Source organism: Pteropus vampyrus, unplaced genomic scaffold (genome assembly GCF_000151845.1).
Source record: "Pteropus vampyrus isolate Shadow unplaced genomic scaffold, Pvam_2.0 Scaffold288, whole genome shotgun sequence".
NCBI classification, from domain to species: domain Eukaryota; kingdom Metazoa; phylum Chordata; class Mammalia; order Chiroptera; family Pteropodidae; genus Pteropus; species Pteropus vampyrus.
The window spans coordinates 1,508,280-1,534,842 of NW_011889069.1; the positions used below are offsets into that span (position 1 = coordinate 1,508,280).

Genomic DNA, 26,563 nt, shown 5'->3' on the forward strand with positions numbered 1-26,563 from the left:
ACAATTTTAAATAAACAAACTCATCTTGACACGTTTAAGTGATTTTCATAAGACCATAAAGCTTATCAGTGGTAGAGATGGAATTTGAAAGCAGGACTCTGTTGACTCTACTGTACCAAGAAGTTCAAAGGACTCTGGGAAGCAACAAATGTCTCTTCTGTTTATTATCTGTGCATCATCTTAGGTGGTGTCCAAGATAGCAGTTTGATTTATAAATGCCCATAGTTTTTGACTCCTTCTTAGAAGCTCAGGGAGCAAGAAGAGCTTTTAAAAATCCTTCCAAATATAATTGATCTGTGATGATTAACTTTGATTTTATCCTTTATGTTTTATGACAGCTGCCAGTCATTATTGCCTTGCCATGGATCTTTACTTTGTCCTGATGACTTAATGAGTTAAAAGCTTTGTATGTATACTATCTTAAAGGGAAAAATTCTCTGAAAACTACCAATCAGCACCTCTCCACCCAAGTACATATGAAAAGGAATCTGAGCATATGAGTTGAAACACGCTTACTTCTTTTCCAAATGTTGCTAAGACGTTTATATACCTCATCACCTCCCATTTTCCCTTTTTAATCTTTAAAGACCATTATGCCTGGATTTTTCATTGATTTATGTTTCTCTCAATCCATGTTTTTCATCAATCTATGTTTTTCATCAATCCATATTTCCTTCATCAATCCATGTTTAGGTCATGGAGAGTGGCTCTGGGTTTCTGGATGAAAGAAATGAATAACTTTATGACTGGTAATCAAGCTCATGGGTGTATATTGATTAACTTCTGGAGTCATCCAGGACCCCCTCTCTGTCCAAGTTTGGTATTTCTAGGCTGATTTTTGAGTGAGTCTTATTCTTCTTAAGACCATTGATAATTATTGGGAAATGAAATTATGAAATTATTGGGAAAAGGATTATTTAGAAACAAAATCAAGCTCTGTACAATGTCAGCTGACTCATAAATTAGGTGACCAAATGCATTTCTGATAACATTTGCATGACAACAGATAAATGTCCCCTTTTTTATACATGTGGTGTTTCATTTTTAGCTTATGTAAGTGTAGAAATAAAACAAAATGTTCTGCTGAAATCTTTACAGATATTCATTTCATAACAACTACTGTGCAATTCGCAGTTGACTAGATGAGCTATCAGGGTTATGTGTTTCTGTAAAACAGAGACGTCTAACTTAGAAAATCTTTCTCCAGGAAAACATCCCTATTTGAGCTAAATCAAAACAAAATTAAAGAGTGATTTAATAAGACTTCTGTGGAAGGTTGAAGAAACTGGGATGATTTAACTTGGGACAGAAAAGCTGTACAGAGATTCCAGAAACTTTTGTGTCCAAAATATTCTCCAATCAGTGCTTTCCTCTGTTTCCATAGACCATAGTGCAGGAACAATAATCTTAAGCTGTATTATTAAGGACTTAGGTCAGTCAATGGCTCTAAAGACCCAGCTATCTGTTAAAATCATAGAGACCATTTAAACATATTGATGCCTGTCTATGGCTATGCTACACCGAACAAGCCCGATCCTGTCTGATCTCGGAAGCTAAGCAGGGTCGGGCCTGGTTAATTCTTGGATGGGAGACCACCTATGAAGACCAGGTGCTGTAGGCACAAAAAATTAAAAAAATAAGGAATTGTAAGCTGACAAGGTCCTTGCAATCTGTGAGGTCAACCAATGGTTGCCTCACACCACCTCCCCTCCCACCCCCAAAAAGAAAAAAAATGTACTGATGCTTTGGTCTTACTCTAGACTAATGAACCTCCAGAGGTGAGACCCAGGCATCATTAATTTTCAAAAGCACTGCTTGTGATTCTTATGTAGCCTGCATTGAGAACTATTGGTCTGACTAATGAGATGAATTTCCTGAAAACATGAGTCCCATAAATTGGCCATGAAAACATCTATAGATGTCTTTAAAATCTAGGTGAGTCATATTTGAGCTGGACTGATTATGGTTATGTAGTTGACTTAATATCCCCATCTTTGACTTGACCATTTTTTTTTTCTGATACTGAGTAATCTGGGAGCCTCTAGTCACAGAGATTATCTCATCATAGGTTCTCAGTCAATATTTGTTGAATGAATAAATGAACGAATGTTAAAAGACCTCAAAAAAGGGCAGCTGAGAGTTTGTAATGCTGGTCTGCAGAAGTAGATTCTAGGAATGGCTTCCCCAAAACAAGTGATGCTTACACTAGGAAAATGCCACTAGACTTTTTTGATTCAAAAATATCTGCTAAACTTCACCTTCTGTATCAATGAGTGGTAGAGATAGAAGTCAGAATCCAAAGGTCAACAAGAAAGAGAGATAGAAGTGGAGATAGTATATGTTGATCACCCATTTGCGAAGTCTGGAAATGAAGAGACAGTAAGGTATACCTGGAAATTTCTCTGTATAAGTTTGGAGATAGAGAGGAGGATAGTAGGGGTGGGTTGGGGGAGGCTTAAGATGCTGAGCCAGCTAACACAGATAAGGGAAGAGGAGAGAGAAAAAATTGAGGACACAGGTAAAAGACTCTCACAGTAGTCCAGGTGCACCATTAGTCTACTTAGTTACAAACTGCCCCAAAACGTTCCTGATTTGTGAACCAGGAATTTGGTTATAACTCAGCTAGGTTATCCTTCTGTTCCATGCTCTATCAACTAGGATCGGTTAGTGGTGTTTGGCAGGTAGTTGCTTTAGTCTAGCGGGTCTGACACAGCTAAACTCACATGTCTTGGTGCACTGGAAGGCCATACTCACATGGACTCTTTGTCCTCTCCATGTAGACTTAGGCCTTATCTACCTGGTTTCTCTAAGATGTTTGCTGGACTTCCATGTGGTAGCATAGGGCTCGAGGGACAAAGATGGGAGCTGCCAAGCCTCTCAAGCCAGGCCTGCACTGGCATGGTATGGCTTTTGTACTCTGTTGGCGTGGCAAGGCACTGAGGCTGGCCCAGATTCCGAGAGAGCGGGACTGGATCCCATCTCTCAATGGCAGAGCTATCAAGTCATTTGTGGCATTTTAAATCTGCCATAGTTACTCTCTAGAAGGAACAGATGGGCACAGAAAGAACAATTTTAAGGTAGGAAATAGTGAAAATCCAGTAGTACATACATTGAATGTACATGTCAGTAAATGAATGTACTTGTCAGTAAAACAGGGATCGAAGCAAAGGCGTATAGATGGGGCTTTGGTGTAAGACTAACCTGGTTTCTAACCCTAGCCATTTATTAACCAAATAGTCTTGAACTGTTTCCTCATTTGTATAAAGTGTGGTTAATAGTAGGATCTACCTGGACCTGAAACTGGGTTCTTCAGGAAGCAGAATCAGAGACAAAATTAAACAAAAAGTAGTTCATTGGGAAATGCCTGGAGATCAACATCTGTGGAAAGGTGGGGCCAGAAGCAGGATCAGACAGTAGGGCCACTCACACTGTAATGCAGGCCAATATTCACCTCGGTAGACCCAACAGAGTAGAGCTGTGGAGTGAGAATGGCCCTTTGGAATCATTCAAGTAGGCTGAGGTGGCCAGGTCTCTACTTAGTCATTGGATGCAGCCACCTGGGGAAGAGATAAGATGGCTCTCTCCAGTGAATTGGCTCACTGAAGGGTCTTGCAACTGAGCACATCTACTGATAGCACTCCTGGCAGCTGAAGCCACAATGCCTCGTTAGTGGGGGATTGAGCAGTGCACCACTGTATCCATCGGGGATGTGAATAATCCTTGTACACATCAGTACAGCTCTTGTGCATGGTGAGCACAGTTTGAATGTCAGCTATTGTTTGCCAGTAGTGATTGTGATAAAGGGTTTGTAGGCTAGAACAGTGAGGCAGTTTGCTTAGAGAGGATGTGTAGAAGAACCAGAAGACAGCTAATGAGAATATTCAAAGGCTTGAATCAGCATTTAACAGAATCCGGGTGGGCAAAAAGTCAAAGGTAGCTAGAAAAAGCCTAGATAATGGACTGGGCAAGTATGAAAAATTGCTAATGTGTTCCCAGACTGGTGTCAATAAGGTAGCACTCTCTTCACTTTGTGAATGAATGTAAAGGTCATGAGATCACACTTCTTCTCCTTCTCATGATCACTCAGCATCATTGGGGCTTGAGGTAATGGGAAGATAATGGGCTCTGGGTTCAGATCCCAGCTCTACCAGCACGAAACGCATGAACTTTAGCAAGTTTATTAATCTCTCTGATCCTCAGCTTCCTGATTTTAAAATGGAGATCACATGGCAAATTTACAGGATGCTTAGTGGTAATGTATACATAAATTGCCTGGAATAAAGGCCTGGGATCAACAAGTGAAAATTTTTATGATAGAAAAGGCCACTGTGAATTGCCTCTTTCTCCAGGCAAAAATCACCTGCAGTGAATCCCAAAGCATTAGAATCTACTTAAACACCAGCTAAGCATCCCCGTGTCAGGCTCCATATTGTGCACTTTCTCACATGAGCTCTCGCTTCAGCCTCACAATGGTACTATGGGGCAGCATCATTGTCCCCTTTCACAGATAAGGTGACTGAGGCTCAGAGAAGTCGAGGAGTTACATAGTGCATTAGATGATACTGAATCCAAGTCTTTTAACTTCAAGTCCATTTTTTTCTACTGTGTCACAATTACCAGCCCTAAGTTGAAGCACAGATGTCTTTCTCTGACCTCGAGCATTCGGCAGGGGTCCCAGGTCTAAGGCAGCTCTCCTATGACAGGTTTCGATTTTCAGGACGGCTAATCGCTTCGAGCTGGATCCAGAGTGTGCATCTCCATCATCAGCTTGGACTGTCAGCTTTTTTCATAATGATTAAAAGAAGGTAAAAGAGGTGGAAAAGGACTAAAGAAATCATCTTTGTACATTTTAATCTGAGCCCTTTTTGAGCAGTGTGATAAGGCAGGTTGTGGAAATGTCAGTTTCTCCTTATCTCTAATTGACTTAAGTAGAGGCAGCTCTAATCCTTGTGTGCACAGGAGCCTGGAATGGAGAGATGAGGCCGATTGATTTCCTACTTTTTAATTAACAGATGAGCTGCTTAAAAACAATAGTATATTGGGGGCAGTTTGGGGGCGGGAGGGAAAGAGAGGGAGGGTTGCCTCCGCAGCAGTGACATTTAGAGCAATATCTACAAGTGTCAGCATTTGATTTGAATCAGGGCTAGAGCAGGGATAAGTGGTGTGTCTCATACATAGGTGTGGTCACAGAAGGCTGCTGCCAAAATGACAAAGGAGCTTGTAATTTTCTCCATGCACTAGAGGGGAGACCTTTTAATTTACCATACATGGGTGTGGGGAGGTGAGGGGTACTTCATGGTTTGTATTTATGCAAATTGGTCCTCATTCTGCCCTCTACATTGGCGCTTGTTCAGGGCAGTTAATAAAGTTGGTGGTTTCAGTCCTATCTAGTCCCAAGCAGTGAAAACTCAGTCTGACTCATTGTGAGAAGTCTCATCCACACTACTGAGCAGGATCTAGAGTAACTTTGCCCACATCATGGCTGATGTGCCTACATGTCACCCTCACCACCACCTACAGCACCTGGAGCTTACTACCTATTCTCATCTCATGTGCCTGGTTTAAATGGATTTGCTTTTGTCTTCATTCTGGAAAAGTCTCCTTATTCTGTGTTCCAGACTGGTTGACAGCTGTCTTTATTTTCTACACAATAACTTCTATTTTCCCACCCCTGGGAGGTGGATTTTATATTCTGAATTCTCCTCCTTTTTTTCATCACTAGTCTTTACATCAGCTTGATCAAAGCTATGTTATCTTCTGCGTTAAATGAGCATCATTTCCACCTAGATATCTCCATCGCTGTGCCTATTCTATTCCACAAATTAGTTCCCTAGCATACTGTTACTTGTCTGGGAAAAAAACTAGAATTTGTTTTATTTTCTGGACATTGATGTTTTAACTGTGCTCTGTCCAGTTGGGGGTTGGAAAGGAGGAAGAAGCCTCATTTAGAGCTGGCTTCCCAAGGCCCATCCCTGCAAGAACCATTTCTATTATTTCTTCCTTGGCTATTTTCAAGATTCCAGCACTCCAGAGTACTTTGGGGCCAAATGACCATGGGCCATGATACTTATAACATTATTGAAGCATGCACTAGAGGATAATGGGCTTTTAATTAGTGCTGTTAATTTATTAATAGATGGAAGATAGAGGAAGGGACTAGATAGTTTCTGAATGTATGCCTTTCCAGGATTTAAAGATCTGACTGTTCTACAGATTTGGAAAGCAATAAATAAAATGGCTGTTTATAACATTCTGTCATTCCATCACATAAACTTTCACTTTTCTGTTTTTACTCTTGTTCTCATTTTGTTAATTTTCATTTTACTTTTTATTTTTTCAGGAGGACACATTAATCTAGGAATATATCTTTCTTCTCCATTAGAATTGATGCAAGTTTCTTAAGGATGGAGACCATGTTTTAGCCATTGAGGTAGCTCCATAATAATAATAAAAGCTGGCATTTATGAAGTACATTTTTTGTGTCTGAGATTATGCTATGCCCTTTACATGCTTACTTCAGTTAATGCTTACATCCATTCTATGAAGAAGCATTTTTATTATCCACATTTTATAATTAAGGAGAAGGAAGTTGAGAGATGTTAAGAAACATGTGCAGGTTCACACAGCCAGTTAAGTGCCAGAGATACTTAATCAGTATGCAATACAGTCAGTCTGCATCTATCTCACTGCCTGACACATAATAGATTCTCATTTAGTATCAGTTGAATGAATGATGAGTTAAGTTATGGATACTGTTTCCAGTCCTGCTACTAAATGCAACATTTTCTCGAAATTACTGAGCTTTATTCTCTTTATTCACCACCTTCCACTGGTCCCAGTACATAGCACTTGTTTGGTAAATATTTAAAAAATGAATGGAGGAGTGAATGGTTGATCCAGAAGTCTTTTCTAGTTCCAGTAGTATGGCTACAGGTTACTTTGATCTGTCTGTTCTCTGACCTTTCATACTCACTCCATGTTTAGATATTTGATTATATTCTATCTTTTGTTGTTTCTAACTGTTCACCGTGTGTGTTTTGTATTCCCCAATAAATGGTATTATAGTTCCCTTGTATTCTCCACAGTGCCTAGCCCAGTGTCCAGAACACAATGAAGGCTCAGTAAATACAGATTGAAATAGAATTGAGTGTTGCTTCACCACTCTTCAAACCAGAAAGAAAACTGAAATAGCAGTAACCTTCTGGGCTATTGTTTTAGTCTTCAGAGAAACTACCATGCAGTTTCTGCTAAACAGATGTTTTGACAGGTCAGGGAGCAGCATCCAGGCTGCTGGCTTAAGGCACAGTTTGACATACTGCCATAGTGTACTTACCGACTGCCCCTGAGTGCTGGTCTCCAGAGGGAAAGGGTATTATGCAGATTTTAGAAAATCCAGAGTGCAGTGGTCTGAGAGGGAGACACCAAGGTAATTGATAAAATTCCTTTAATTAAACAGTGCCCTGATATTGTTGCAAACACACACACACACACACACACCCCAACTTCAACTCTTTCTGATCCTTAAATAGAATGGGAAAATACATGTAGGCTTTTATTGCCCAAGGAAATCAAAAAAAGCATGGCAGTCAGTGTCAAGGGTAACCAGGGTAATCATGGCTTCCTTCAGCATCTGAGACTTCAGGAAGTAACGAACACTAACTTGACATCAAAGATGATTGATGCATGTGTTGGCTTCATGGCATGGATATTCATGCAAAGATCATAGCTTTTCTAGGAAGTAATTTAAAAAAAAGTCAAAGAGATGGGAAAATCTGGGCCTAGAGTGACTGCCCACCTATCTTTATTTATTCTCTCTGCTCCCAACCAACTTGGCATTCTTTGCAAAAAGGCATAAAATTCCTGTTTTATAAATCTACAAGTAATTTCCCGTTGGTGTGAATGAACTCTTTTATCTTAGCTCACCTCCTCAGCCACTCCCTTGCCTACACGCCCGAGACTCTACCTCCCACCCTCCACATCCAACACACCCATGTGGAGTCCATTTGAGAATTGTGCAGATGCCTTCGAGAAAGGAGCAGACTTAAGTATTTGTCCTTGTGCAACCATCTTGAACCATTGGACTCATCTAAGAAAGCAAGATAACTTGGTGCTGCCTTTGTACTTTGAAACCCCTTCATACATCAGACAACAAGTTGTTTTGAATATATCACAACAAGTGATATATTCATCACATGTTCTTTTAGGACAAGGACCATGTTCCATTGACCTGGTCCCTTCTGGTGCCTAGCATACTGTCTGGTACACAGTAGGCATTCAATAAATTGTTGCTGAATGCGCAAGAGAAAGAAATTCTAGATGGGTTTAAGATTTATCTAGACTACTGTGATGAATGGTTTGTACCCTTTTTAATCAATCTTTCCTTACAAGAAGGTTGAATGAATGAGAATCCAAGGGCAAAAAGAAAAGAGAAATACATTTACCATGGAAGTCATCCAGTAAAGTTTAGTGCTTTTCCAGAAAAAAAAACATATAACTCACCAGTTATTTCATTGGGGAACTTGAAACCTCACAAAAGAGAAAGGAGGGTGGGAAAATAGGAGAGAAAGAAAAAGCACTTTCCCCACTGTGGAGAGACTGGGACATGAACAAAAGCCCAATGGTTCACACAAGAATAGAAGCTTAAAGGACTACACTACATGCCAAGGCATCAGAGGTCCTGCCAGCCTCAGCTCACATGGGGCATTTGCCCTTTGATGCCGCCAAGGAAAGGGATTTAAACAGGCAAATGGTGACCTTAGAACAGCTGTGCTGGAAGGCCATTTTGGAGAGAAGACATCCCTTATCCTCATCCTTACCCTAACTCTCTTCCTCCTAACTGCTAAAGGAAGCAAAAGAAAGAGTTAATTATTGGACTAGAAAACAACAATGACAACAACAACAACAACAAAAAAACAATATTGCATTGCTAATGGAATAATTTATGTAGAAAAAATATGGAGGTAATTAAGAAATAATCTGAACTGGGGCTTGGGGAAAAAGGAGAAATGTAGTGAGAGGCAGACATGATCAATGAGCAAAGTTACAGTGGGAGGCCCCTGCAACAGATCATACAGCACGCCTTGGGCAACCGCCATGAAAAAGGGGCTTCCACCCGTCATCTCACTGAAACCTCACCGTCGACATTTCATGTGCACTTGCTATTCCCGTAGCCTAGATGAGGAACTAGGTTTCAGCCAGGTTAAATAACAAGACCCAGACTCCACAGTCAGATCAAAGTCAGGATTTAACCCTACAAGTGTCAGATGCTGTAGCAGTGCTCCTTATGAGAGAAGCAGAACTTAGGGAGGAAGGGGAACACTTTCTTTTATCTTCCTTGGTGTTTCTCTTTCATTGTTACAATTCTAACAGCTTTTTCTGAGCAGTTATGACTGCCTGTCCCCCCACTGCATAGAACTAAAATGAAACAAAAACACTTCTAAGAGCAACCAGCGTAATCAAATATTTATTGAGCTCCTGCTATGAGTTAGGAATGCTACTATGTGCTGGGGATACAAACATCAGTAAAACATTGTCCCTGACATGGGAAAGTCCCAGCCCACCTAAAGAAATCATTGTAAAACAAGGTAGAGTGACTTAATAAGGAATGTGCAAATGCTTTAAGAAAATGAATAGGGAAACATTAAGACTTTAGATGTCAGGGAAATTAGCTAAAGCTTCTGAGATAAGCTGATATTTTTGAGGACAAGGTGGGAAACGCACTCCAGACAGAAGGAACAGCATGCACACAGGCCAAGAGAAAGACAGAGACCATTGCATTTGGGGTAGAGGACGTCATCTAGGATGTTTCATGAGAAGGAAGTCAAGATCATAGCCTTCAAGTTCTGCTGCCTTAACATACGTTTTTATTTGGGTGGTGGGGTTATTGTGGTAAAATATACATTACATAAAACTTACTATCTTAATCACTTATCAATGTACAATTTATTGACATTAAGTACATTCATGATGTTGTGCAACCATCACCACTATAGGTTTCCAGAACTTTTTGATCATTCTGAACAGAAACTCTGTACCCATTAATCAATAACTCTCCATCCACTCTCCCCTCCAGACACTGGTAATCTATATTCTATTCAGTGTCTCTATGAATTTGTTAATTTGAAGTACTTCATATACGTGGTATCATACAATATTTGTCCATTTGTGACTGGCTTATTTCACTTATCATAATGTTTTCAAGGTTCATTTACAATTATAGCATGCATCAGAATGTAATTCCATTTGTGGCTGAATAATATTCCATTGTATGCATAGGCCACACTGTGTTTATCCTTTCATCTATGATCAACTGGGTTGTTTCCACCTTTTGGCTTGTGAGTAGTGTTGCTATGAACATTGGTGTACAAGTATTTGTTTGAGTCCCTGCTTTCAGTTCCTTTAGGTATACACCTGGAAGTAGAATCACTGGGTTATATGGTAGTGCTATGTTTAAATTTTTGAGGAACTGCTAAACTGTTTACCATAGTGTCTGCATAATTTTGAGTTCTCATCAGTGGTGCACAAAAGTTCCCATTCCTCTATACCGTCACCAACATTTTTTTTCTGTTTTGTTTTGGTTTTAATTAGACATAATTTTCCATCCTAATGAGTGTGAAGTGGTATCTTACTACAGTTTTTTTTTTTGCATTTTCCTAATAATTAGTGGTATTGAGTACTTTTTTGTGCTTATCGACCATTTATATACAGTTGGCCCTCCATATCCACAGATCAATCAAGTGCTGATTGAACCAAAAAAATGTTGTGTTGTTGCTAATGTGTGCTATGTAGCTAGGTCTATGATGGTTGGGTTTGTACTGAACATGTACAGACTTTTGTTGGTTATTATTCCTTAGACAATATAGTATAACAACTATTTATATAGCATTTATATTGCATTAGGTATTTAAAGTAATCTAGAGATGATTTAAAGTATGCGTGAGGATGTGCATAGGTTATATACAAATCATACACCACTTTATATAAGGGACTTGACCATCTGTGGATTTTTATATCTATTTGGGGGCAGGGGTCTTAGTACCAATCCCCTGTGGATACCAAGGGAGAACTGTATCATCTTTGGAGAAATATCTGTTCAAGTTCTTTGCCCATTTTTTAACTGGGCTCTTTGCCTTTTTTTGGTTACTGAATATATAAGTTTTGAGTATTGGGAGCTTTGGAATTGGAACTACATGTAACTAACAGAGTTTTAAGCTTATTTGTTCCTTATATTTAGTAAAACACAGCTCTGCTTTGCTGAGGTGTGAGACTGGAGAATTATTTCAAAAGTCTGTTGTTGTTGTTATATATTTTCTTATATTTCTTGAATAAGTAGCTCCTCCACAGTCTCCTATGGCCAAAGGTAATAAAATTCAGAGCAGATGTGGAAATGCTAAGCTAAATAAAAATCCAGAAAACCACCAGGAAACAGTCTAAGGATGTAAATCATACATTGTGAAAACCATTGGATTAGAAACATATTGCCCATGTCGCGATTCACTAACACCCACATATTCCAAGTAAATTTCCAGTGTAATTTACATCCCTGCATTGAAGGAAATGGGAGAGGGTGCTCCACCCTGGCCTTGGTGAATGCCTCTTTCTGTGTCCATAACTCTGGCCCTGGAGCACAATAGGGTAGATGTTTCGGATCATGTAAATGGGGGACTTGAGCCAAGGAGGACCCATGTCCACCAGTTTAAGGGCTTCTCTGCCTGGCCCTGACTTGATTCTGGACAGTCAGGTAAATCAAAGTAGCTGCTTGCTCTAACAGATCTGGTCCAGGATTGGAGATTAGATATTCTGCCTTCAAATCCTAGCTCTGTCTGTGTTCTTTGGGTGGACTTGGAGCTGTTTGAACCTTAGGTTTCTCTTCTACAAAATGGGGAAAAGAGCTGTCACTCTAAGATTGTAATAGGATTCATACAAAACAAAGCATGTTCTACACATAGTCAATTTGACAGGAAACACAGTATGAAAGATGCTAGAGAAGAAGGGAAAAAAAGTGCAGAATAAGGCAAAAAAACGGCGACAGCAGCAAAGCACGTCTATGTAGAAAGCAAATGGCGGTTTTGTCCAACATCCAAAGCAGATGTTCTCTAACAGTTAGAAATTTTATTTGCTGTGGTTTCCTGTAGATGAAGGCCTCTCTCCCACTCTACACTCCCAGAAAGCATTCTCCCTGCACAGATTCTCCTTTCCCCTGGGCGTCTGAATTACCAGGCAGCCCTGCTCCATAAACACTAATCCCTATGGTGCCTCTCAGAGGGAGGTTTAGCTGCATTTGTGAATTCCCAGTTAAATCTGTCCGATTCCCAATCTAAGGGAACAGCTGGTAGTGATACTGATAGTAAGGAAAGAAGTCATCACTTTGTTGGGTGTTTCCTTAAATAATAAGTGAACTGCTTATGACATTCCTGAGTATCTGAAATGGCTGTCGCCGAGCCCACATCACAGCCTTGATGTCAGGCAGCATGGACAGGCTCTCTCTAGTTTGAAACATGGGTAAAGTAGAACTTCTCCTGATGCTCACAGGGAATTGTCATGAATGGCGACATCGGACCAGTGCCGGGGGTCTAGGGACAGCAGTGAAACACATACAACACACACACACACACACACACACACACACACACACACACACATGCATGTACACACATAGAGGCTTTAGAATCAAGTTTTTATTATTAGCTCATGACCTTAGGCAAGTTGTAAAGCATCTCTGAATCTTGGTTCTCTCCTTTGTGACATGGGGCTAATCTCACCAAAGATCTCCTGTTGGGGTTAAACAGGACAGCATATGAAAAGGTATCTTGCATATCATAGGTGCTCAATGAATCTTAGATTTTTAGTTTCTAACCCAACATAAAGGAAAATCACATTTTTATTTCTTTTCCCAAATATTAAAAACAAAACAAAACAAAACACCCTATTGTGATATTTTGGAGAGAGGGCAGGAGTAGAAGGGAGAAAAGAAACTGTCTCAATGATCATTCTGGTGTCCTTCTTGGGTGCAGAGCCATTGCTGGAAAGTCAAGCGCAGAAATGGTTGCACTGTGGCCTCGGCAAGAAAAGGGGTGTGTTTGGCCTAAACCAGGTTTCCCAAGTGTCTGGTGCACAAAGCTCTTCAGACTGGGCTGAGCCCTTGATGACCGGTACGAACGCAGCCTGCCCTGAGCTGCACAATCACGCGGCACAAATCCCTGTATTTTTGATGGAATGAGCCGCTCCAGTGGCACCGAAGAGAGAAGGGGAAAAAAAGACCTTTCCTTGCAAGCAGGTTTGTTCTGCAACCACCAGTGAATGTGTTTTTAAAATTCACATCGGATTAGCCTCTCAGGGTTCTTGATGCTGCTCGCAGAGGGAAGGTAGATGAAGCTCATTTATCTGTGTGCCCCTGTGGCCAAGGGTGGTCCAGGGGACAGCTGCTAGCTCTGAAGCATGACTGGCACTAGGCAGAAGGAGGACTTAATTAATCAGTGCATTGATTGTGCACCTACTGTGAGCCAGGCATTGTGCTAGGCACAGCGGGGGATAGAAAACAAGGCACGGTCTTGCCTTCTGGTATCTTAAATTCTAGCCAAAGGTGAAAATGCATCGGTGTGTGAAAAATTAAATAGCAATACAAAAAATAAATAACAACTTAATTCAATAATATAGAAGATGTCACACAATATTCCAGTCTATGATTAATTGCCAATGAAAGTCTCAGACATTAAGTGCTATGGGAAGAAATTAATCAGTGTGTATTTATTGACTGCCTCCTGCAGGCCTATGACCATGAAAAAGCAAGATATTTCTCAAGACTCCTGTCCTTACCTCTTCATCTAATGCTATTTTGATGTTATTGGTAGCCCATTAAGTACTAGGCAAATGGCATAAAGGCCCTTATCAGAATCCCTATTCCCTCCCATTCCAGGAGTTCATGCTTGGTGCCTAAGTCCCCAAAGGGAAGGAGGCAAGAAGTGCAATTGCCTAACAAGAGGTTAGCATCCCCTTCCTCTGGCGTCTATCTTCCTCAGAGCAGTTATTACATAGCCTTGTAACTGCTTATACAACTGTTTCTCTCATAAGATCACAAGCATTCAAAGACAGGGCCTTGTCTTATTTGCTTTGGTAGCTTCCTCTTGGCTACTGTTCGTATGACTGATACACAGAAGCTATTCCCAAAACGTGATTGAATGAATGTTTATAGAGTGCTACTGACTTAATGAATTACGACTGCTTAACATCTCTCGTATCCATAGCAGAACTCTTATGAGTGGACTGGAAAGAATGACTTTTCTTGTCAAAAAGACAATACTATAATAAAGGTACAGGTTGGCAGCACTCACCTAATTTACTCATTTCCTTGATAGAGAACTTGGGAGTGGGGTCTTGGTCAATTATATTTTCCTTGAGATAGTCCTAGGGGCAGAGAGTTCACCAACTGTAGGAATATGCTGGTTCTCCTTCAAGTTGGGGCAGAAGAGACTGGTAGTATCCAAGACAGTAAGATGCAGCATAGTCTGGTACCACTAATGTCTCCCATGCTGGCTATGTAAATGTCGTCCAATGCTGATAGCAAATCAGAAGGGCAGCTGCAGAGTGGAAGGTCAATCAATGGCACAGGAGTGGATAGGATTGGTACTAGCAGTTGCTGAAAACCACTAATTTTTTTCAGCGTCACCCTGGTTATCAGAGGGGACATACACATAAGGTATGAAGTCCAGAATGTAGTAAGCACTTAATAAGTATTTACTAAACAAATAGATTAATGAATTAAGCTTTAAATGTTTTCTCTATTTTTATATGAAAGTCATCAAAATTATAGAAAAGATAAAATAATTTTACAGTGAATACCCACTAACCCATCACTAGATTTTACAATTAGCATTTTACGCAGATTTTCTTTTCAGAAATTCACCTATTTATCAGCTATCTATCTATCAATCTGACATTTTTGATTTTACAAAGGATATATTCTACTTATGGAAACAAGGCATATACATGTGAAACAGTTATTGAGTGTTTTACAAGACAGTGCTAAATAGTGACATATAGGCACCATCTGGTTGGAGCTGAGAAAGTAATCTTCCATGAGGAATAAAATATTCAGAGACCATTTCATGGAGGGAAGCAGGACTTTAACTGGACAAGGAAGGATGTATAAGATTTGGACAGGTGGAAGGAGAAAGCTTGGTCTTTAGGAGGTGGGATCCCAGGGAAAAGGTGAGGAGCATCATTCTGACCATTACTATACCATCCCTTCCCTCTTGCCCGATGCTGTTCTGGAACCATCCTCATCCTGACCATCATTAGTACTTAGGATGAAAGCTGCATATGAATACCTCATGGCTTCAGACCCTCAGGGAGCTGGGCATCTTTCTTGTTAACTAGAATTAAGACACTGGATCAGAGGGATGAGCCTTTTTCAACCAGAATGAAGTTAAAGGAAAAAATGAAGTTGGATACATATGGGAGATTGGAACTTGAGGAAGGGGTTAAGATGTAGGTGGGGGAATTTTGAGGTCATCCTGAAGGTACCTGGTGAAGACCAGAGAGTTTTGCTACCTGCCTCCTGAGCAGGCAAAGTAACACACACCTGACCAGCACCTTGGCCCCAGAAGAGCTACTGCCTCAGGTGGAGCAAATGGAACAAGTCCAGTATAGGGCGGAGGCAGCTTAAGAGGAAGCAGAAACTGACAGAGCCACTAAATACCAGCCTTCCACTTGGTGTCCTCTTGGGAAGAGGCTGCTGAAGATCAGCTTTAAAAGGCTCTTATTACTTAAATCCTTTCTGAGACATTTGCTAGTAATGGAAGTCAGACAGGATCCAGGCTCATGTTTAAATGGCAGACAGAGGAGATGCAGAGCAATTACTGAGTATGTCTGAACAATCGTGAAAATTAGTTACCTGTTCTTCAGCAGGACAGGGTTTTGGCTGCCTGCAGTTGGAACACCCTGCCTGGCCTTTGCTTTTTTGCTTTTCCTCCACTCTCTCCCAGAACCACCCTCCCCTTTCAACTGCATTGTTTCTCTCCCTTTGAATCGGTTTACTAAGCATGGATTCAGTCCACGTGGGGCTCCCTGGCGAAGGAACCCACACCTTCACTGGGTAGTGGTTGCCCTGTGCTGTGCTGGCTGGAGTAGGGCCAGGGGGCCTGGTGTTCATAGAACAAAGGATGCCGGTCCTGTGAATGGTTCAGCCATGCTCAGCCGGGAGAAATTAACGCCAGTGCAGTGGAGGGATAAGCCCATTCATTTTGTGACACAGCCTCTGTGTACATTGTCAGCAGGATGGAGAACACTCACTATTTTCTCCAGCTTTAGCATTTCCATATTTATTGCTTGTTTGCTACCACCAGGGAGAGGAAAAGGGGAGAAAAGAACAACTTCCTCCATTGGAAATTTTAAACATGAACATGTGAGCTTTCCCCTCCCTCCCCAATCCCCTGCAGTTCCCGCAATGCATAAAGCCCTAGAATGTTAGAACTGGAAGCAAGTGAGAAACCCAAACAACAGTGCCTCATTTTACAAGGAATCCATGGGCAGGGAATAAAGATACTTGCCACATACCGAGTTAGTGGCAGCCCAGAGACTAGCATTAATGTCTATCAAATCTTAATTCCCTATCACTACATTATGCAGGCTCTATTATATTTCGGTGAGAAACAGATCCTACTGTGTGCAGGGTACTGTACAAGAACCTTACACATGACCACCCACCTTCACCTTTGCAAGGCCCCAGGGGATAGAAATTTGTCCATATCTGTTCAGTTATTGAAATGCCAGGATCATGTAACTCGTGATGCAGAGACAGAGCTAGAGGGAGAGGTGGTCAGTCACTGCCTTGCAGGCCCATACCATCTAGTAGAGGTGATGACACAAAGCCCATGTGATGCAATAGGAGATGCTGTATGTCGGAAGCTAAGACATTTTGTGCCTGGCACACAGTACATGCTAAATGTTTGTTAAAGAACAAGAAGGGGCCCTCTCCCAGCAAGGGGCCAGAGAAGGCTTTTCTAGGGGGTAGCACTGAAGTTACTTTCTGGAAGCATTTTAGCTGACAGCAAGTGGGGAGGCATTTCCAGCAAAAGGAAGAACATGAACTAGAATGTGTTCAGGGAGTAGCATGTAAGCAGTGTACATGGGGGATAAGTATATGTGCAGAGGTAGTGGAAAGAGGAACCAAAAACTGAGTTTAGCCATTCATAGGATGAATATTCACTGTGGGCCCGCCATGTACTTGGCACTCTTGTAGGCCTATATTTTGCAGCCGATAAGACAGAGAGGGTGAGGATGGGAGTCTGTCAGTGGGAGAGGAATTTGGGTAGCTGAACAGGGGTCAGATTATGTAGAATCTTCTAGTCCATGGCTGGCCAGGAGACTGAATCTCATTCTAAGTGCAATAAGAATAAAGCCTAATCTCCTTATCTGCATTATCTGGCCTTGGCCTCCGTCTCTGTGGGAACAACTCATCTGGGTTTGCACAAGACTTTCCCAGTGTGAGCACTGAAGGTCTTATATGTCATGAACACCCTTAGTCCCTGGCAAGCAGAGGGTCAGTCACCCTCATCCTCTCTTACTACAGTCCTGTCTCAATTATTTGGGGTCAGGTTGTGGAGTCCCTCAAAAATTTCTGGCTGATTTATTAGAAAATAGATGGCCATTCATAATTTCTGAGATCCCTGGACTACAATAATTAAAGCTACTTAAGCATTTTTAATGATCCTCTAGGGTCATTCAATTTACGTAAAGATGACTTTTAGTTGAAATTTGGGGATTTATTTGGATGTGGAAAGGATCGTGGGCCAATAGACATGGCTTTCTTGGGTATAAAAATAGGTCATCTCTATTTAGATATTCCTGTAACACCCTCTCTTGCAGACCGATTGAACTCTTCAAGTCTTGAAGGTATGAACTCAGAATATCACTATAGCAAAATTTAAAGGAGCAAGTCTTCATGTGACAGTACCAGCCGAGAGCTGAGCCTACACGGGTCTCCGGGATTACTTAAAGCTGTGAGAGGGATACAGTAGCCTCTGGGGTTGTATGTTCTAACTTCCTTAGTTAGGTGTGAAATTCTAATAAGACCTTGCTCCTTTAAGAATTTTTACCATGATAATGAAATTTGTGATCTCACAATCACATAAATCACTGCCAGCCCCCTTAAGTCAATTCATATTTCTGTAGTTCGTTAGTGGCTCGGGAGGAAATTGCATTTATTATAATTGCCTCTAATTGCACTAGATTAGTGATTACAATTATTGATGGCAGCTGATTATTCATTAGGCATCAAATCAATTCCCATGCTTCCTCATCACTACAAACAGTAACTCTGATGAGGAGAGGTCTAAAGGAGGCCACGTCCACCCTCTTCCCTGCGTGGCAGGCAACCTCCCAGTGGTGTCTCTAAATAAGCACCTGAAAACAATTTAGGACTTAAAGTGACAGAGAGGCATTCCTCTCCTTCCCCATCCAATGCCTAATGCCATGCCCAGCACTGACTAATGAAATTGTGGCATCAGTTAAATATCACCAAAGGCTGTGTGGAGGCCCTAGAATGCTCCAGAATTAATTACTCTTCCAGGATATCTTTCTTGATTGCATGATAAAAACTTCAGAGTTCCCTAGCCCAACATTTTTTTTTCTTTTCTTTGGCATGTATTTTTTGGAATATACACAACTTAGAATGTGGAAAGAAAATAGATCTAGAGCCATACAGACCAGACTTTAAATTCTGACTAAACCCTTGTGAGGTATATAAACTGGGCAAAATACCCAATACTTACTCTGTCTGAGCTGTAGAAGCAACTGTAGATTATAAGTGAACAAGTGTGAGATTTTCTTCTGCTTCTTGTGTTCACTGTTGTGCTCCTAGACTGGTGTTGGCAGAGAGTAAGCACCCAATAAACATCTGAAGAGGGAGTTCACAAGAAACACAATACCAACCTGAAAGAGTTGTGGTGAGGGCTGAATTAGATAACATATTTAAAAATCTTGTCTTGCACCAAGTAAGGTTCTGTTATTCAATAATTGTCACATCCTGCCCACCTCTTCTTCCTCCATACTTTGATGTCTAAATTATCTTTAAAAGTTTTATTTATTATCTCTGTGCATTGACTCAATATTAATTGCAAATTTATTATTCCTGTGTTTTCTTCTTGGTGAACACATGTGTATTTGTAATAGAAGTGCAGCTTCCAGAAAACCTTTGCATGGTGGCTTTTGTTCCTTGGCTTATTCATCAATATCTATGGCATACCAGGCACTGGATCTAGAGGAGTTGAAAGATAAATAAAACATAGATATTGATCTTGAACAGCTCATAACCAAATGGGAAACACTGTCCATTTTGTTTCCTCACTTTATTTGCATTCAAGAAATATATGAGGTCTAATAAGCCCATAGAGAATGGAGAAACACAACTCAGCTTAAAGAGTTAGAAAGTCCTCATAGAGGTGGCATTTGAGATGAGCCTTAAAACATTGTGGTTTTTCAAATGCCTAATGGATTTCCAAGAGAGAATAGCGCCTGAAAGGACAGGAAGGCAAAAGTGAGTACCTCTTTAGAGCTCACTGTGCACTGCCAGGTGTTGATACATGACCACTGTGCCACTGATAAGCACTTTTTGCCAGATGTCCCCATTGGCAAAATCTCCATGACCGAGGGGCCTTTCGGCTTTCAGTAGCTGAGATCTCAGAAATGTGGGCGTGTCTCAGGGTTTTTCCTGTGGACTTTCTTGAGATCATTTAGTGCCTTCGATGACATGGAACCCTAATGCATCCTTCCCTCAAATGTCTGCATCACCCAGATCTCCTTAACTATTTCAGTATTCTCATCCATCATCTCTCCTACTACTCCCCGACTTCCACTCATGATTCAGTTCAAAGAGCATAAGTGTCTTCAGGGAGCAGAGATATTCAGATATGAATGTACAGACACAGAGTTCTCTGCACCTCAAAGAGAGAAGGAGAAGGCAGGAGTGAGGAGACACACAGACTGCTCCTTGTTTGTGTGGGAGCTCACGTGAATGTCCCTGGTTGCTCAGACTTGAGCCCTGCAGTGGGTCTAACCTGTATCCAGATCTCTTGAGAAGTGAACATTGATGCTCAAAACAATCCAAAATACAAGACCCAGAGCCTGGAGGACACACCTCTGGTGCCTTTTCTTTTGCAGGCTTTACCTACACAGTTGTCAATCATTCTTCATCTGTTAGAGTAGCTGAGGGGAACAGGCGCTTTATCTGGACAGAGTGAATTTTTCTCCCGCCTAAGTCTCTCATGCATTCTATTTCTGAGACAGCTGAAACTTCATCATTTTGTCTTTATACCTCCCTTTCCTATGTCCCAGGTTGCTGATCCATGCAGGCAGAGACTGACCCTCTTCTGCAGCTGACATGTTTCTCTACCACCTGTCTCTCAAATGTCCCATATAGTGGCAGTGTCCTCTCTGAAGCCTAATCACTCAGGGGTAGAAAATACTACTTCTCTGAGCATCACTTAAGAGAAACGGGACACTATCGCCATCACACGATGGATCAGAACCCCAAGCAATACTTTCTCTTTCTTGGCAACAGCACCCTCAACCTCTTTCCTGAGATCCACTGATGGTCAGTCTCTCCCAAAGAGCAACAGGACACTCACCCACTGGCTTGTGAAAGAAGTTGTGTTCTATGATTTTCTGATTTCAGAGAAAAGCTGCAGTAGGAAGAGCCAGAGGGAAGTTCTGTCTGGGACCAAGAGCGCAGGGGTTGTCTTGGACTGCTTTGAGAAGCTACCTAGAGCCTGCTAACAGCTCGGACATGAGATAAAGAGAGTCTCTGTTCCCCTCTACTCTGGCAGAGCTCTCCCTAATTCTAAACTTTTGGAGAAATATAGGTCTGAGCCCCCACCCCTGCCCCTGCCTAGTCCTCCTCCAGCAGCCAGGGCCTGTGTTCTGCATCATCCTAGTGACAGTTGGTAAATGAGTCCCAGTCTAGCTGCTTGTGCAGGATGGTTGTGCAGTAAGAGCCTTCATCCTTATGGCAGGCACATTAATGCCAAGTTTGCTCATTCTAATTAATAACAGTCAGTAAACACCAAAGAGAGCTAATGATGATTACAGGCCGTAGCTCCTGCGTGTTGGCAAACATGCCAGGCAGGTGGCCTCTCCTCCCTTCCCAGGAAAGAGGCCGAGTCTGTTTCATGCAGATATGCCATCCCTCTGCAAAGTTCCTGCCCCCTCGTTTAGTAGGTCTAGGGTTACTTCTCACTCCAGTTCCTACCAAGCAAGAAGAGGACAAGATCTACACATCCAAGTGACATAAAAAGGATCTGGCCTTGAGAACAGAGGACTGGGAAGCAGGCCCTTGGGTCCTTCTGGGTTCCGAAAGAGCTTCCCATGGCACTTGGGGTTAAACATTTTTTTTCTTTTTTCCTTTATTTTTGAAAAATTTCTCCAACTTCCAAAGTAATGTCATTTGCTTTGTAAAACTAAAATACAACAGAAGTATGTAAAGAAGAAAGGGAGAGCCTGCCCTAGTCCTACTCCAGGGGTGGGATTGAGTCACTGGTAGGTCTGTCATATTTCCCAGTTGCTCCATTTCTGCTTTTGCCAGTTCCCACTGATTTTATTCTCTTGTATTCCTGGTTAACACAGTTTCATTCAGCTACTAAACAATCCGTTATGAACCCTTCTCTCGTCTGCAAAGCTTTTACCCATCCTCCACACCTCTTTCTCCTGATTCAAGGACTCTTCCTGTGACCACATTTTTAGGTCCAAGAAAGTGAAATGAGGAGGCTCTCAGGCCATGGTGCCCTCGGAGACCTCATCTTGAAATGTGCTCTTTTTGAGTTCCAGGGTTGTGATGATGAAACAATTGTATAAACATCCTTTCATTCAGGTCTGCATCTGAATGCAGAGAATGTTTCCTTTCTCAGAACGGCCCCTGACTCCATGCCCCCAGAAAACCAGGGAGTTGCAAAGAACAGAGCTGGTGGTTTGAAAGATCCTCTTTGGGAGGCTGTTAACTCCATCTCGTGAGCACTCTGAGCTGTCCTGGAACCAAACTGTAAAACAAGATGTCTGGCCACCTAAGGCAATTCTATGGCAGTGGGCAGAGGACATTTAAAGAAGAGAGAGCAGGCCACTGCAGCATCAAAATCTCATCCACAGTTGGATCTTTTACTAAAGGACCCCAGGCCCTTCTCAATCTATCACTTTTTCTTTGTTAAATCCATCTTTCTTCTTACAGAAATTAATTCATTTGGCTATGAGAATAATTTTTTTTCTATCACCATTCAGACAATAGTTTCTTTCTTGATGGACTGCTCAATCTACCCCACCCAGAACTGATTTTCTAAGGGTTTAAAAATGAAGAGAATATAAAAAACTCTGTAAAGTAGCTATATAAGAATTCTAAGGATGTTAATGAAGAATTCTAAGTAAATAATAGGGTGTGAGTATAATGGCTTCTCTTATTATATTTTTAAATGTGTGGGACCTTATATCTCTGTTTCTTCCTTTTTATTTCCTTTTATATATCTCCTTTTCTGTGGCTATTAATCTTCCCTCTGTTTTTCTCTATCACTCTTTTTCCTCTCTCACCTTTCTCATTCTTTCTCCTCTCCTTTTGATTACACTAAAGAATTGAAGGGCATTTCTAAATTTGGTTTGATACACTTAATGCATTCATTTATTCATCCATTCATTCACTTGACCAATGTTCACAGAGATCTTGGTCTGCATCAGTCTCTTTGCTGGGTTCTCAGAACAGAGAGATGAATAGACAATCTCTGCTCTCAAGAAATACTGAATCAGCAAGGGGAGAATGACACAAAATCAAAGAAACTATTAAATACATGCAGGATATGATGGGAGTTTAAAAAAGGTGATGAGCATGTTTATGGGGTCGTATCAGGAAAAAACTTCATAGAGAAAGTGACATTTGGGCTGAATGTTCAACTGTGTTGAAGGTGTTGCTGAGTAGAGGGTGAGGGCAGGGGCTGGTGGCAGGATGGATGCTGAGGCAGAGGGAGCTGCCTGAGTGAAAGCCTGGAGGCGTGGAGTGCCTGAACACTGATATATCTGAAAGTAACCTAGCCTGGCTGGGGAGGGCAACAATGGGAAATGAGCCAGGGAACGGCTGCTGAATTTGATCACCAAGAACTGGCAGCTACTAAAAAATTCAAATGGTATTTCTGCTTGGGTCGTTAACTGAAGGAGTGAGGGGGGAACATTTACATTTTACCTAACACTCTGCTGTCCTACGTGACTTTTTATACCTTGAGCATGTATTACTTTTACGAAAAAGTAACACTAATAATTCGTAGGATCATGTGCCATTCAATGTTAAGGCAGTGAATCTCTTCCTTTTTGAGATCAGGGAGATCAGGTAGTGAATCTCTTCCTTTTTGAGAGCTCTTCTTTTTTGAGATCAGGAAGGGTTCTAAGCAGGACAACAGTGTAGTGAGAATTCAGTGACTAATACTCTATGTGTCATATTCCTTTACTTTGAAATAGGTGAGTATATGTTCTTTATATATTTAACAAAGTAAACCAAGTAGCTTTTTGCCTCTAAGTAACCCTTGGTTGATTTTATTTTTCTGTAGGTCAGTGATTCTGTATAGAAACAAGGTTTCCCACTGATCCATTACCAATTCCACTCTATCCCTGATTATTGTCCCATGTCCCTGTCACCCCATTTCTAGACACCTGATTTTCCTTTTGCATTCTGCACATCAAGACTTTCTGCTAAAGCTGAAAAATTGCCTATCAATCCCTGGCTGATGTGAACAATGTCATGTTTTCCTGACTCCCAAGCCAGCCCTCCATTGGCTGATGCCTCGAGCTGCCCAGCTCCTCTCATTCAGCGCTTTTCCGTCTGGTGTCACCATGCTCGCCAGTAGCAAAAGAAACCCAGTAGCCTCTGTAGCTGCCTCAGCCACTAAGAGAATGTAAATGGAGGAATCGTGTAAACCAGGAGTGACAAGCACCATGTTGTTCTTTCTGCAGAGCTACCCAGTGACCTTAGAAAAGATGGGAAATCAGCTGGTCTTGGGGTTTGTGAGGAAAACGGAAGGTCCAGATGAAAACTCTTCCCTTTCCTTTTCTTGCTTCTGACACTCTTTCTTTTCCTCTGAACACACATCCCAGGTGTGAGGACCCTCTGTGTGTCTTTTATCCCCACCCTCACTCTCCTTGGCTTGCCTTATTCTTTTAAGCAAGACTGCTTTTTCCCTGTCCCTAAACCCCTAGTCCCGTCTCTTGGCTTTGTGCCATGCTACTGCCTTTCCATGCCTGCCTCTCTGTGTTCCTGTTCTGTGAAGCCCTGTTACAACCCTCCTCCTCCAAGGAGACTTCCCTGGGACTTTAGCTCTTGTTTATCTCCTTGTCCTCTCAGCTCCTGCAGACATTGCCACATGATTTCACACTTAATTCACATCTCTCCTGGGCTCGTTCCTCTTGGATTCTGTGCTGTCAGTTCTATTTCCCTTTCAGAAAATTCTCGAAAGTGGGAGAAAGGATTGACGTCACTGATATCTCTCAAACCTCATACCACAGTGCTAGGTGGTATGTGGCTAGGAGGCATCAAAATAAGGTTACAAACTTGTATTTAAGATCATACCAAAAAGAGCAGGAACTTTGGAGAGAGACAGAGGGATTCAGACCCAGCCTCTGCCATATATTAATTAAATGATCTTGGGCAAGATCCTGAATTTAAAGGAGCTTCTTTTTCCATAACTATAAAATAGGGACACTGATACTTCTCCGAGAATTTTAGTGACTGTTAAATTAGATACGTAAAGCAAGTTATTCGGGGCTTGTGTTTTCCTAGGTAGTTAATGAATCTTGGTTCCCTTCCTCCTTGAATCTTTGCAAGAATCTTTCCTTTGTCCACAAGCATGTTTTGCTTTCACGGCCACCCTCCCCTTCTGCATTTTTCTAAATCAGTGCCATCCAGGAAAGAACTAGCCTCTAGGTAGTACATCCAGGTGATGCCTCAAGGAATGAGTCAGGAGAAGGTAGAAATATAATTTAAAAATATATATATGTATCTGTTCCTCTAGAAGAGTGTGTTGGGGGTGAAGGTTGATCATTTTCTTTTATATTTATGGTATGTTTTTTTTTTCTTCCCCAGAGACTCAGTGCTATATAAATGTAAAGTTATAATAATTAGATAACATTCAGATTAAATGTGATACTGACAAGGCTTCAGGAGATACAAAATTTGCCAATTCCCACTGGAACAAGTAAAGTTAGCTTTCCTATCTTGACTTCTCCATTCTGATACAGCGGGACTGCTTGGGGGAGGTGGGAGAGGTGAGAAAAAATGAGAGGTTGACTATTTGGTGCTTTATATGATATATATAAAATACACCCATTGTCTCCAGGTCTCTTAGTATATTTAAATCCATCTGTTAGCATGCACATGGAATGAAAAGAAACAAGCCAACAGCAAACTTCCACTATGGACCAATAATTTAAAGTCAGTTACCAGATAACTGCGAATTTCGAACACTGATACAGAAAAGGTAGCAGAAAGAAAGCTATAGTAATAAAGAGTTTCATAGTCACTGATCTGATTATTCTCAAAATTGAGGGTCTTTCGAGGCAACATTCATGTCTTATGTATCTTTGTTTCACATATGGTACTTGTGAATATATGATGGTTAAAAGTATGAATGAATGAATGAATGAATGAATGACCTAAGGCAGAAAAGCTCATCTCCACCATTCACTGCTCTTCTTAGTGCCACCAAGACAGTATGGTAACAATTCAGAGGCAGATTGAGCAAGAGAATTTTCTCCCTTTCTGGAATAATCTCAGACCCCATTCGAGAATTTGACATCAAGAGCATGGAAGCATGGGGTTTGAAGCATTTAATTAGAAAGGAACCTTGCATTTATCTTGGTGTCTCTGAGAACACCGTTCAGCATATAGCAATCAAATAAATAGGGAAATACATGTCTGGGATCACACCCTATGTCGAAGAAAGTCCAGGCAGAAAGGGGCAGAAGCAGAGAGAGTTAAGGGTTCTTGACTGCCTGCAAGATGTCAGGCTTTAAGCTAAACCTTTTACATATATTATTTCACAATGAGTCACAGAGTAGTAATTATATCCTTAATTTCTCAGGAAACAAACAAACAAAAACAAACAATCAACAAAACAAAACAAAACTGCAATCCAAGGATGGTTAAGTGCTGTTTTTTCTGGTACCCAAAGTTTATTACCCACATGCTTGGGTGCTTTGGATACTGAGAAAGAGTTTTCAGTCAAGGACAGATTCTATCGGAGGTTATTCAAAGTTATTTCATACTGTCTTTAAAAATCTTCATTAGCAAAGAGTTGGGAAATGGGATGGGGGGATAAAATATTGACAGGAGGAAATGAAATTCTGTCCCAAAGATGAATAACATCTTCTAACACTAACAATGAAGTTCCATCTTTCAAATGACAACACACAATTTAAGGTAGTGTCCTTTTCAGATGCACCTGTGCACATAGTGAATGATGTTAGTTTAATTAAACATGTGAGGACTTGCACTTCATGTCCTATAGGGCAGACCCATTAGTATACATAACGTGTTTGCATTGTTACA

General features: G+C 41.2%; 1 long non-coding RNA gene and 1 pseudogene across 1 annotated transcript in view; both read left to right on the forward strand.

Moving 5' to 3' along the window:
* LOC111729898 overlaps positions 1–26,563 on the forward strand; it is a 274,325-nt gene that overhangs the window by 136,643 nt on the left and 111,119 nt on the right. The window lies entirely within an intron of this gene.
* Positions 1,503–1,621, forward strand: LOC111729913 (annotated as a pseudogene).